This window comes from Anas acuta, chromosome 1, assembly GCF_963932015.1.
Source record: "Anas acuta chromosome 1, bAnaAcu1.1, whole genome shotgun sequence".
Taxonomy (NCBI): domain Eukaryota; kingdom Metazoa; phylum Chordata; class Aves; order Anseriformes; family Anatidae; genus Anas; species Anas acuta.
Genome location: NC_088979.1, coordinates 33,380,300 through 33,394,456, shown reverse-complemented (window position 1 = coordinate 33,394,456; position 14,157 = coordinate 33,380,300). Strand labels below are relative to the sequence as shown.

Genomic DNA, 14,157 nt, shown 5'->3' with positions numbered 1-14,157 from the left:
CTTTTAAAAATTATTTTTATTTCACTCTAGAAAGAGTTTCTAGATAACTCTTTTCCATTTTGATGTATTATTGTTTTTACAGTGAAAATGAATGTCCTCACTGCAACCAAAACGGGTCTTGATTCGGGTTCAACGCACAACTGGAAAGAAATGATTTGTCAGTGCTAAGGACTCCTACTGAACAGGATGTCTAATTGGTATGTGAGTGAAGCAGCCCTAGCCAGGCTGAGAAACTGAATACATTAGTGTGTCCATTCCAGATTCCTCTCTCAGAGGTGTCCTATCTTACCTGTTGAAATTGCCCTTTAGAGGAAGAGAGACAGAGCTCATCACTATGAAAGGATATCTTCTAACTTTAAAATCTGAATCAATAAAAGTTGGTAGGGAAGAATTCATTTGGGAATTATGGTATGTATCAGCCTAAGGATAACTTCCTAATTGAAAAGCTCTGATTAAAAATAAAATCCTGTCTCGTATGTCACCAATACTGGAAGTGTTTAAATTCACTAGGAACATCCTTGAATCATCTTAGAGATCTCCACATGTCCAGAAAGCAAGTTGGAGAAACTACCTACATAGCTCTCTACCATGCATAAATTAATGATACTCAAGCACTCATTGTTACTGGGACTGATCCAGTAACTGCATCATAAATATTCCAGTGCTCATGAAGCTTCTCAGGTTTTCCACAAAATCTGTTCTACTTAAAAAAAAATATAAATACAACAGATGCTGGTTTTCTTGTAAAAGCCATGGCTGAAATGATTAGTGTATTAAATCAGCATGGGAGTATATAACCACCGTTGGCAAATGGCTTGGATAACACCACCTGTTAGATAAGGATATGACTGCACACACTGTGTGTGGGGATCGAATAGACAAAACCGTACGGAGAGTGTACAAAAATAATCATGTTAAGAATAAAGACGGCCATCTACCCTCAGCTGTCAGTGTTAAGCAGCAATGCAATCATCAGTTAGATTAATAAGTACCAAGGGATTTTCATAGACTTTTGAAGTACAGAAGAAGGCAACCTGAAAAGAAGTATTAAAAACAAAAGCAAAACCAAAACAACCAAATAACAACAAAAAAAAAAACATGCAACACGGGTCTTACACCTGCCATGGTGGCTCTGTTCTATCAACCCACTCTCAGCTCAGACAAGGTAGCACAGCTGCCCCATGGACCAAGTGGGAGCAGCCTACACCTTGCAGTGGAGTGTCAGCATGAGGGCAGCACTCAGAGGCACCCTAATGCTGGGTGCAAGGGACCTGGTTTTCTCACACAGAACTGGAGTCCTTACATCTCCTGCAGGGGATGAGCAAGTGGGGAGCCTATATTACACCAGGGTAGGGGAGAGTGTGTTAATGTGACCCAGACCAGCAGCAATGATGCTCTGTGCAGTGGGAGCGGGGAGGGGAGTGAAAATTTGGGGGGTTTGATTACAAGAGTTTTAGAAGTGTGTATATACTTATTAGTGGTGGTTTTTATTGTTTTTTTTTTGTTTTGTTTTTTTGTTTTTTTGGTTTTTTTTTTGGCTCTTCTCTTTGATCTTCCCAGGAAGATCAAATTCCCAGGAAGATCAAATTCATATCTGAAAATACCCTACTCAGTCCTAGCCTTAAATTTCTCTCACTGGCTTTGTGAGCAAAAGAGAAAATACAAGGATTGCATCAGATTGTATCTGTTTATTTATTTTATTTATTTATGATTATCAGAAAGACATAGAGATATATTAAGGTCCAAGGCACATTTCTCTTATGTCATTCCTTTAAGCAACTCTAAATTTACATATTTTCAATAAAACATAGTTTTGCCTGGTTATCTGTACAGTCAATGCAGAGTAACAGGCTGCAATTTATTTGTGATGTTTTAGAAATCTATTTATGGATTAAATTAACTATATTTTAAAATACTGTTTTTTTCCATTTTTTATAAGGGGAATCTAACAGATTAAATTAAGTTTGGTCAGATGAAAACTACTTGTACTGTTAAAAAAATTTTGGTAGCCTTCCAGCCTACTGAAAATGCCTATGAACACCCTTCTGCTTTGTGTTTCCTTTAGCTTCTGGGTATGGGTTAATTTGGATTGCCTTCTTCTGACATGCCAAACTTTTAATTTAATCTTATTAAGACTGTTATCTTTGTACAGATGAGAAAAAGGCAGGTGGTGTGATCCTTACATCTTTGTTGAATCCATCAATGACTGCCACTTTAGCTTGAAGATTATGATAGACTTTTGGAACATATTGATTTTTTTAAATTTGATTTTCTCGCTAATCTGAACTTTATTATTTATCTTTCATTTCATATTTGACATACATCAAATACTTTGTTATCAATGCAAACTGGAAAAGTTCTTTAAAGAACAAAAATAAAATTATATGGCTGCAGTAGGACACTTACACTGACATGTAGATATCCACATTCAACTTGTTGCCCTGAATCAGGAACAGCAAAACCTGAAAAACCTTCAGGTATTATAGGCCATGTTAGCTCATCTGCTTAGCAGCAGAGGTCATGATGAGCATATCACCCCAGTGGTCCATTATCTCCTCATGAAATTCAGAGACTAAATCAAGGATTCTGCTCTAGTATTAAGACTCTCTACAGGATTGGCACTAACTGGCTAAAAATTGTCTTTCCCTGCACGATCCTGACCTCCCAAAACATTACATTCGGATGAGGCTCTGGCACTCTTGACCAATGGAATAAAGATCATGTGAAATATCTGACAGTACCTGGACACCTACCTATGAAGAAGAATTACTGTAATGAATGTATATATCTGTGTAAGTTATACAAACGTTATTTCTTCTCTTTAGCTTTCCTTTCCATTATTCAAATATATGTAAGAGACAAAAAGAAAACAAACAAACAAACAAAAACTATCCAAGGGAAAACAAAAGAAAACAACAAGTTTATTTAAGTTTTCCAGTCTGGCTTCCATGAGAAAATATCATTCAGGAAATAAACTTATTGAATAGTGGTACTTGATCACTGAAATTTCACAGAAAAACATAGCTTTCATTATCAGTAAACACCAGACTTAAATAGTTGCTATTAACAACTTATCTAACACTGCAAATCTAATTAATATGTTTTAGGAAATATAACTTTTGTTAATTTTTTTTCCTTTGATGAAGTTATGCATTTTTCAAGGTAAAATTGTCTTTTTTTTTTTTGTATATATATATTTAAAGCAGATTTCAATAAAGTACCTCTGAATTAAATCAGTTTCCCACTTTTCCTTTACCAAAGACAGGTTACCAGCTTTCAACAAGCTATAAAAAATAATTATGTATTTTTGTACATATGATTGTACACACAGAGACATATGAATGAACCTAACGATATGCATAACCATATGTTAGTGCACACAAAGCTCAATGTGTGCATACACATATACATTCAGAGACAGTTTTTACAGAGAGATGCCTGTGTTCTCATCGAAAGTTAAAATATCAGGCACTAACTTGGATGATGTAATATAGACAAATTGGAATTTGCATGTAATTGTTAAAATAAAATAACTTTTAACTTCAGTCCTATCTCATGTGTTTTGTATGAAAAAACAAACAAAAAAAAAAAAACACTTTCTTCTTGCTGGGAATTAAATTTCTGCTGAAGTATGCTAGGTTTAGCTCCTTGCATTTCAGTCTTAAATTTCTCTTGAATAATCATTAAAAGAAAGTAAAATCCAATAAAGTGATTCCTTCTAGAACTCCAGAAATACTTACAAATGCTGAAGCAAGTACTCTTTGCTAGAATAAAGATAAATACAGCTAAATATAGCTTAGAAATAATGGGATTTATTGCAGTGTTCTGGAACCAGAGCTGCAGAGTAAACAGTTCCAAAAACATTATGCTACATCATAGAATCAGAAGACTTCATAGCTTAATATCCACTTGAGAGACCTTTTTAGATAGGGGTATCAGAAAGGAACAACAGATCTCAGAGTCATTAAAAACACTAACTCAACAGTGTATTGCTGAGCAAACTCATTTTTCCTGAACTTTACAAACAAGCTATGATTTCTGAAATATACTGAATACCTTGTTTTGATTATACTACAGTTATCTACAGATATTGCATCATAACGGAACAATCTAAGAAATATAGGCATCAGAACAGACCTCTGGTGGCTCTGAAGGGCTCTTTACTCACATAGAGTGTTGGATCACTCTATGACTGATGACAGATTGTCCCTGTTTTCCTCTTTAGAAAACAATTCTCTTAGAAAAGTTCTTTCTTCCAAGAAACCAACAATCTTATTTTCAACTCGACTATGAAATTTATATGAACAGGTTTTGGCCAATGTTTTCTTTTCAGTATCTCCTGTTTTGAAGAACCAAGGATATGGACCAGAAGAAACAACCAATAAAAGGTATTCTGGAGATTCAGAGAACTTGTATTATCCTTTCATTGCTGATTAATATGCATTCAATGTCACAGACAAAATTAGTGCAAGTTTGGCACAGACAATGTAGGAACACCTTGTGTGTGTGCTTACATATTTATATGTGTAAAGTAATTTAATATGTATAGGTAATGCATACATTTTCATCTGCAACACAGAAGGGATAAATTGTAACCACTTTTAAATCATGGAGACCTTATTCCAATGATTGAACGTGGGGAAAAACAGCACAGAGTTTTCATTTGTAAACACAGGTAGAAATTGATACCACATAGAAGAATTATACTACAATCAATAATTTATAACCATCACAAAAATAAATAAACTAACAACATCAACAAAAAACACAACAGCATTTCAGCAGGATGATAAAACATTCAGATATATGTTGTGATAGATGTTTTCAACATTCCACAAAAATGAGTAATAGCTTTAGTGTTTTTTTTTTGTTTGTTTGTTTGTTTTCCTCCCCACATGCAAACCAAAGGGAAGAAAATACTATATCAGAAGTCTCTCAGAGCCACAGTGGAATATTTGTTTGGAGCTGGCCTAGGAGGAGAAACTGTATTCTGTAGAGGCTGGTTTGGAATGACAGCATTGCCACTTTATTACAGCAGATAGAGAATTGGTAGCTGATCAAACTGCCTTCTGACAACCTTCAGTGGTTATTTTTGAGGGTAAGTGGCTCATTTCACACTAGCTACACAGAACTGGGAAATGAGGTTTTGTGGAGAAGTATTCTGTGTGACAGTATTTGAAGTGACTAGGAAATGAGGTACGGGGAGATTGCTGTGCAATAGGATTGGTTACTGTAGCTACTTCAAATGTTTGCCATTATACAGTACATTGACAAGCTATTTACCCAGTTTGATGTCTGTTAATTCACCATGCTTAACAAGGAAATCTGTCCTAACGTAGAATAATAAAATCATTAAAAAAAAAAATCTAAGCGGACCAAGTAATACATTTCCAACCAGAACCATGGAGTCTGTGGGCTCTTGCAAGTTTAATGTCCTTTAGGTTTAGTCCTTACATTAAGGACTAATGTTTAGCTTCTACTACAGCTTTATTTTTAACTAAACAGATATAGAAAATAGTTTCAGATAACAGCTAAATAAGAGACACAATCCTTTATAAGCACAGAAATTCATAGTAAGCATGGAAACATCATTTTTGCTTAGCAGCAGGGGACAGGGAATGACATATTAAGATACATTTACAACACAATTGTTCTCCTATGCCTCATGGGTTTTAAGATGTTGTTTGGAACATGGCAAGTTTTAACATGAAGCAAAAATCCTTGTGAAAGTCTTCTATTCATCAAATAGCTTGTTAGAGACTTCACAGAAGCTGAGTTACCCTAAAACAAAGCAAAGAAAAACAGTCACTCTATTAACAAGTCAAATTTTCTAAGGTAAGTTCGTAAATTACACATTTCCAATTCATACAGCTGTATTTATCACAAAACCAAACACACCCATATACTCACAGTCAGCTAGAAAGGCATGTGGCAGACAATGAATCAGCAAGGCACAATGACTGTACCCAGTTGCTTACTTATAAGATCATATCTAAGCTTTACTTAAGTTTATATCTGTATTAGTTTTCTCAGAGCTGTAAGGCAGGAACAAATTTATTCACTATTATTAACTTTATTAGGAATATAGCCCTCATGGAGATAATAAAATGTAATGTTTTAGACTACTAGGGTGTTTATAGACAATCTCATCTTTGAAATTCTGATAATGGCAAAACTCCCATTGGCATCAAGGAGAAATTTGCCTGCCAAAAGACTGCAAGATCAACCAGACAGTATTTATAACAAATTTACAGTACATTTAAGGGCTTTTATGCCTTCAAAAATCATTTTGTGGTTTCTTACATAATAGGTCTCTTGACTTCTCATGAACTCATTTACAGATTCTTCTTCTTGGATATTAGTTTACACACTTGAGAGAAAGGTACAAATTACAATATTTTAAAGTAATGAATTTTGCACCATCTTAAGCTTCAGGGATTTAGGATAAAAATTAACCCTCAGCATTTTACTTGGTTTTGGTCCAACTCTCCACATAACCAAACAGACAAAATTCATTAATAAGGTACTTTCTGCTGGAGAGGGAGCCCGTTTTTCCCTGATTATGAAACGGTAATCAGAAATACTAAGCTCTTCTATTTGCATGAAGAATACATATGCGCCTTGTGCGGTACCTCAGTCTACTTTAGTTAATGCTATTAATCTAAACATATATTTTCTACATCTTCATGAAAAGTGGAATATTCACAATGTCCTTGTAAGTCTCCTTGCTGCCCAATATTACCCAGGAGGAAGGAGAGAAAGAGAACGAAGGAGGGAAAAAATATAAAATACAAAGAGAAAGAAGGAGAGGGAAGGAAAAGGAGAGAGGGAGAAAAATGGGGGAAGAGAGGGAGAAACCCTTCCAGAGGGTGGTTCAGATAAAAAGCATTATTGAAGTATTCTTATTGGAAATTCCTATGTCAGTTGCCTATGCTTAAGTACTATTAATAACCCTGAAAATGAAGAAATAAAATAATTGAGACATTTTTGCTATACTCTGCACACTGATGATTTCACTCTGACTAAATGATATAGATTTAGACATTCTGACAGATGTTTTCTGATACAGTAACATAAGGCGGCTTTTAGTCACTTGTTAATTTTGTTCTTTTGGCCTCTAAACAACATCCTAGCAAAGTCAAATCTGAAGACGTCAAAACTACAAGCTTACAATTATTATCAGTGTTTCATTAAAGTGTTACAATTCCACTTTTCATATAAAGAAGTCTAGAACTGGATAATTGCAGCATGATTGCAGTAGTGATTTTCTCCTTCTGCCAATGACTTTGTACTGCAATTCTATTGCTCGTAACCTTTGAATGCCTGACATGTAATTTTATTCTGATTTATTATACTTTAAATAATATTTGATTGGTATGAGCCACATGATGATATCACTTGCTCTGTGCTTTACCAATGCATCTGAGTGTTTGCTGCACTGCCAGAGATTCATCATACATACATACATTCTGAAAAAGGTTATGGACATTATACAGTAACTTATTTCATAAAAGTGCATGTTTAAATAGATTAAGATTTGATCACAAGTCTTTTTTTTTTTTTTTTTTAAGAGAAAAATAAACCTCTATTTTCTATGTCTAAATATACACAGGTAGACTAAAGATGTTCTATTAAATTGTCTGCTTTTGAAAACTATATACTGATCCATCAACAAAAGGGTACAAAGTTGTTTTAAAATTCCCCTGCCTAGTGTAATCTCAGTACACTTTTTATTAGATTGCTTGGAAGAAGTTTACCTTACTATTCCTTTTTGGTGGTGAATACAAAGATGAAGTTGAACAGACTTGTCAAAAGGCATGCAGTAGTATTTATAAAATAGAATCATTTACATTTGAAAAGACCTTCAGGATCAAAATCAAGTCCAACCTACCATGTCCTGTAACTAAACCATGTATCTTAATGCCATGTCCATACATTTGTTAAATGCTCACAGACTCCAACACTTCTTTGGCAGCGTATTCCAATGCTTGGCCACCCTCCCCATTGAGAAATTTTTCTTTATAACCAATCTAAACCTCCCCTGGAGCAACCTAAGACTATTTCCTCACATCCTATCACTTGTGACCTGAGAAAAGAGATCAACACCCTCCTCGCTGCAACTTCATTTCAGGTAGTTATGGAAAACAGTGAGGTCTCCCCTCAAACTCTTTTTCTCCAGACTAAGTAGCCTTAGTTCCCTCAGCCATTCCCCATGTATTTTGTTTTCTAGTCCCTTCACCCAAGAGCTTTGTTGCTGTTCTCTGCACTCAAGCAACTCAATATACTGCGCTATCTGCTTGTAGTGAGAGGCCCAAAACTGACTCAAGGTGTGGTTTCACCAGCACTGAATACAAAGAGGCAATCCGTCCTCTAGTCCTCCTGGACACACTATTTCAGACACAAGCTAGGGTAGTATTGGCATTCTTGACCATCTGGACACACCACCAGCTCTTGTTCAGCATGCTGTCAACCAACACCCTCAGGTCCTTTAGTAAAGGACAACTTTACTGGGCAACTTTCCAGCCACTCTTCCCCAAAGCTATACCACTGTATGAGGCTGTTATGACCCAAGTGCAACACCTGGCATTTAGCCTTGTTGAATAATGTTACATGATTGGATGAAATCCATCAATCTAGTCTATCCAGATCAGTTCGCAGAGCCTTTCTACCCTCAAGGAGATCAACACTCCCACCCAACTTGGTGTCATCTGTCATTTTGGCTTGGAAGGGTGTAGATTTCTTCTTCCACTTAAAATTTCTGATTAGTTCAAGCCAACAATTGGAAAATAGTGGCACAGCACAAATACCTGTAAAATTAACAGTCTTACTGTTCTTTCAGTGACAGTACTTTGTAAATACAGAACACTTTTTACTGTAAATACAAAATACTTCGTGAACACAGATGGTACCTTGAACACCTCCAGCTTTACCTGAGAGACAAGAGTCATCTGGTCTTTGTCTGAGGTCAATTCCTTTTGTTCAGATGTAATTTTCTACCAAAATAGTGTGATTGGTACTCATTTGAAGGAGTAAAGTTTGGATAACTGGTGAAGCTTGCCAAACAATTTTGTGTGAGAACCGTCTTTAGTAGATAGAGTAAGACTGCTTTTTAAAAAGATAATGTAGATGAAAAAAAAAAAAAAACAATGACAACAACAATTCCTATGCTAGGTCTTTCAGTGCTTGATTATCTACATCCAAATGGTCACCAGGTACACACAGAAAGGTTTTAGGTTTTCAACCTGTATATACAAACGCACATACACCTCCACATGCATATCTACACAGATTTTTACTTTAACTTCAGAATCATGTCACTTCCCAGACCATTGACCTAATTCTTTAACAATCTCTGAGTCTAACTTAAGGGAAATAATTATGCTGTAAAGTTTATATTTTTTACTTTAAGTGTAAAAAGCAAATAAACAAAGATCTACAGAAGACTTTTCATGTCCTAAACAGTTTTCTGTCTTTTCAGAAATTTCTGTCTTTCTACATATTTATACAGTTACAGCAGCAGAAGAATTTATTTATGATGTTAAAAAAAGTACCTCATTTAAATGCTATTCTACAGGCAACAGAGAAAGAAAGTCATATGTTAACACAACTTAAACTTTAGAAAATGGATAATGTCTTCACACAAGGTACTCTAGCTTATGGGTAACAGAATATATAATATGCAGAAACTTTAAAAGTACTACTGAGAGAAGAAAGGAATTAATAAAAAAAAAAGTACAGCGGTATGTCTGTTCATTCTCAGTGAACTGGAATTTTAAATATCTAGTGTTTGTTCTTCTTTAATTATCATTCTTCACAGATACAGGGCTTAGGCTGAACTGAAGTATGTGCTACAGAACCAGCGCTTCTACTAGCAACTTGCATTATATTGCCTGTCAGTCATTTTATTAAGCACCTACCACCTTTTTTATCACAGCAGACAGCACATGAATAAGAGTATTTTAGGAATTTTGAAAAGATTATTTTATTAATTTTTATAGTACAGATCTCCACAGGAGATTTAAAAAATTAAAAATGTACAAACCACACTCTCACTAGGTAGAATAAGACTCGTGTTCCTGATAGAAATGTTGGTTAGAGTCATAAGCAGAAAACTCAGTAGTAGCTATTCAAATTCCAGCTAACAAAGAAACACTACTCATAAAGAAGTAAACCCTGAAACCAGCTAAGTTTCTTGAATAGCTATCAGGGGAGCAAATCTTAAAGGCAGCGATGATCCACAAGGCTTCCATTTTGCTCAGCGTCATAAGATGATTAGTGCTATATCTTAACAGCTGTATTGAGCCCATTTCATAAGTGACAGGTTCCAAACAGTTTTAGAAATTACTGCCAATTTGAGTAGTGTACAGATGAAAGGAAACATTTCAAAAGCAAGAGGAAAGCTGGAGAATGTGAATTTATGGAGGTCTACATCCAAAAAAGAGAGAGATAGAGAGAGAGAGAGAGAGTTTACTTAGATTCTGCTCACCTAGTTCTTCTCTGAGAAAACAAGATGATGAAATTATCCAGAATTATCCAGTCTTTAAGGATTGGTTACACACTATGAAATATAGACATCTTCAGCACTGATATCATCACTTCCTGTAAGCAGCTTGACCTACCAAGATTCACTAATTATGGGCACTGTAGTTTAACCCTAGCAGGAGGCTAAGTACCACACAGCTGTTCATTCACTCCCCCCAGGTGGTATGGGGGAGAGAATCAGAAAGGTAAAGGTGGGAAAACGAATGGGTTGAGATAAGGAGAATTTACCAAGTAAAGCAAAGGCTGTATGCACAAGCAATCCAAAACAAGGAATTAATTTGCTACTTCGCATTGGCAGGGAGATGTTCATCTACTTCTAGGAAAGTAGGCTCATCATTTGTAATGTGGTTTGTTTTTTTGTTGCTTTATTTATATTTTTTTCTGGGGGGTAAGGAGGGAAGACAAATATTATCGCTCCAAACATCCCCCTCCTTCTTTGTTTTTTACCCCAGCTTTTATTGCTAAGCATAACATATGGTATGGAACATCCATTTGCTCAGTCTGGGTCACTTGCCCTGACTGTGTTCCTCCCAGATTCTTGTGCACCCACAGCCTGTCAGGCCAGCATGAAAAGCAGAAGAGTCCTGGTGTCTGCAATGACTAAAAACATTGATACACATCTGTTATCAATGATAACAGATGATACAACTGTTATTATCAACACTATTTTCATAAAAATCCACAACACAGCATTGTGTCAACCTCTATAAAGGCAATTAATTCTGTCCCAGCCAAAATCATGACAATAGGAGAGAAATACTTGCTATCATCTTAATATAAAATTGTAGAACAAGTCAAATGAATTGTGTTCTAAGAGTGCCTGGTTTTGTCTCTGAATACAAAAGAAGACTTGGATGACAAGTTCAGCTGTAGTTTCCTGAACTGCAGACATCTAAGATAATTGCATCCAAAGTACGAATGCATATCAACATGAGCTATGTTGAAAGGTTGTGCTAAAGAAATTTATCAGAATATACTGGAAAGCTGATGAAATCTATAGTAAAAACAAACAAAAAATAGAAAGCAAAACAAACATTCAAAAAACAAACCAACAAACAAAACAATGTTTTGTTTTTGTTGTTGTTTATTTGTTTGTTTGTTTTATCAGAGTCTAATTGTTATGGAAAGAGGAGGATGTGTGAAAGACTTTCCATGAAGACACAAACTTTCAGATAATGTTCTGAAACTTCTCCACTTCATAACTAAATGTGAAAGATTCAAGACACAAATGTTTTGAATGGTATAATTTATGACACCTGTGCATCTTAAATAAATGCACATACTATATGTCTCCAACTTTTAGCTTGTAGCGATGACCTTCATGAAAGTTGTGCTATAGAATTTGATTTCTGAAAAAAAAAAAAAAAAAAAGATGCCATAATATTCCTCCAAGCTTGCTGTCTGATTGAATATGTAATGTAACTCAAAATGTGAGAATGTCACAGGGCATCAGAGGAAAGGAACTAGAAATACACACAAGGACATATACCATTACAGCTTTGAGAATAATAGATTTCTATTTTTATTTTTTATATTTATACTGTGTTCCATCCTCCTTTCCCTTTTCTAATTAGCTTCCCTCCATAACTTCTCTTATAGCTCTTTAGCCTCTGGCTGGGATGACATGTGGAAAAATTCCTCTGAGGCCAATGTTAATGTGGTTCTCTGAATTGCCCCGTAGTAATGATAAAGTATTGTTGATGAAATCTCTCAAGCACAACACCTCCAGGATAATGGCCAGTGGGAAAGTAGTACAAGGAAGTAGGAATGACCTGAAGTTCATTTCCCTTTTTGTGTCAAAAAAGACTGATCCTATGTCTCTTCTGCTGTTCTTCATTTCAAGGTCAAATCAACATATTAAGTTCTAACTGCATTACATGATTATTCAATACATACTGAGATCTCTTGTACTTTCTGACCTTTATTACCTGTGTTTAACCATCACAAAGAAAATGAATCCTATGCTATTATATGTCTAAGTACAGAATCTCTGTGACAGTAAACAGTGACCGATGACTGGTTGACTGTTGAATCTGTTGGATGTTTTAAAAATCAATACCTTCCCAGCCTCTCAAAACAACAAAGCTTATGAGAGATAAGAACTGTTCCTAACCCTTAAGAGTCCACAATTCAGAATTCTCATCATTGTGCAGCATACAGTGACAGTGATTAAATAAATATTTAATATGTAACTTTTTATTTATTTTCTGGGAAACTCTTTTATTTTATCTTGTCCTGTTATGAAAAAAAAAAAAAACAAAACATCTTGTAGATTCCATTGTAATATGCAAAACATAACTACTCTTTTGTTAGAATTCCTTTGATTCATCAGTAATGGTATGTAGATTAATAAAGGAATGTGCAACATATAGAAGAGCCTTTTCTCATTTCTCAAATGTCAATTACTTTAAATATTTGGTTAAAACTAAAATTAGCCATGAAATTTCCTTTCTAATTTGAAGTTCTCTAAAGAATGGATATGAGATCTGAAATGCAGATGAAATGTATTTTCAGGTGGAAAAAAGGAATCATCTCAGAAATTTCAAGTCATAGTGCATACTGTATTCTTTCAGTATATAGGACTAGTGAATAAGAGCATATGAAAAAAATCAAGCAGCCATTATCATTACTGTCATCATCATCAGTCATCATCTCCATCATACAGGTTTGTGCATATGTTGCAATGAAAAAAAAGAAAAAAGGAAATAATTTTAAAAAAAGGAAATCAATAAATAAAAGAAAATATACATTAAATTAAATTAATAAAATAAAATAAAATTAATAAAATAAAATAATAAAATAGCAGCAGAAGAAAAGGCTCCTGTTAATTCTAGATTAGTGAATAATTTTAAATGTTCAGCAGAGTATCCCTCTGAATGAGCTATTCAAGGAGATTACAATACATCATCAGCTTTGTCATTAGTCTAATCAATATATTTCCTTTATATGTGGTTCTTATTTATAGAGACAACCATAGGAAAGGTTATCAGCATCCCCTGTGTGAGCATTCTTCTGTCCCAATGGATGTACAATATGTCACCAACTGTCAGGCAGATCATCACTGACACACACAAGGCACAGTGACTGTGTGATTGACCTATGTAACATACTATATTCTTCCTGAAGAATGACCATGGGATTGTCAGAGATTTTATTGAGGATGGAGATTTGGTGCAAATTCCCTGATAAGTCAGTTAGACTGAATTACTTTTATGATGTATTCCTAAGGAGGCCCTTGGTAAAGATACTGATTTTACTACTTTTGTTTTCTATTAGTCTGCTTGTCAGGAGGCTCAAAAATACTTTTTTTTTCTTTTTCTTTTTTTTTTTTTTTAAATAATTTATCCATAATCCTTACAAGAGTAAAGATGAGAGCTCTGAACCGCTGGAACTTTGTTGAAAACATTCCAGGCTGAGCATTAGCATTGCTATTTTCCAACATACAATACTAATAGAACTCTGTTTTCCTGTAATTACGGTTCTCTAAACTTCCTGACAAACCCTAGTAAGCAGTAGGGGAAAAAAAGTTGTTGAAGCTGGATTAAAATTTGATTAGAGACCTTGTGATTTTGAGAGGAAACTATAAGTGGAAAAATTCACATCAATATCATAGGA

At 34.9% G+C, this 14,157-nt stretch overlaps 2 long non-coding RNA genes across 2 annotated transcripts in view; one reads left to right on the top strand and one right to left on the bottom strand.

Moving 5' to 3' along the window:
* Positions 1-14,157, top strand: part of LOC137850108 (uncharacterized) — a 308,777-nt gene that overhangs the window by 20,918 nt on the left and 273,702 nt on the right. The window lies entirely within an intron of this gene.
* On the bottom strand, positions 4,853-10,628 carry LOC137850107 (uncharacterized). The gene is made up of 2 exons (XR_011092266.1): positions 10,487-10,628; positions 4,853-5,781 (listed from the first exon to the last, which is right to left on the bottom strand). It is a non-coding gene; the product is annotated as an uncharacterized lncRNA (long non-coding RNA).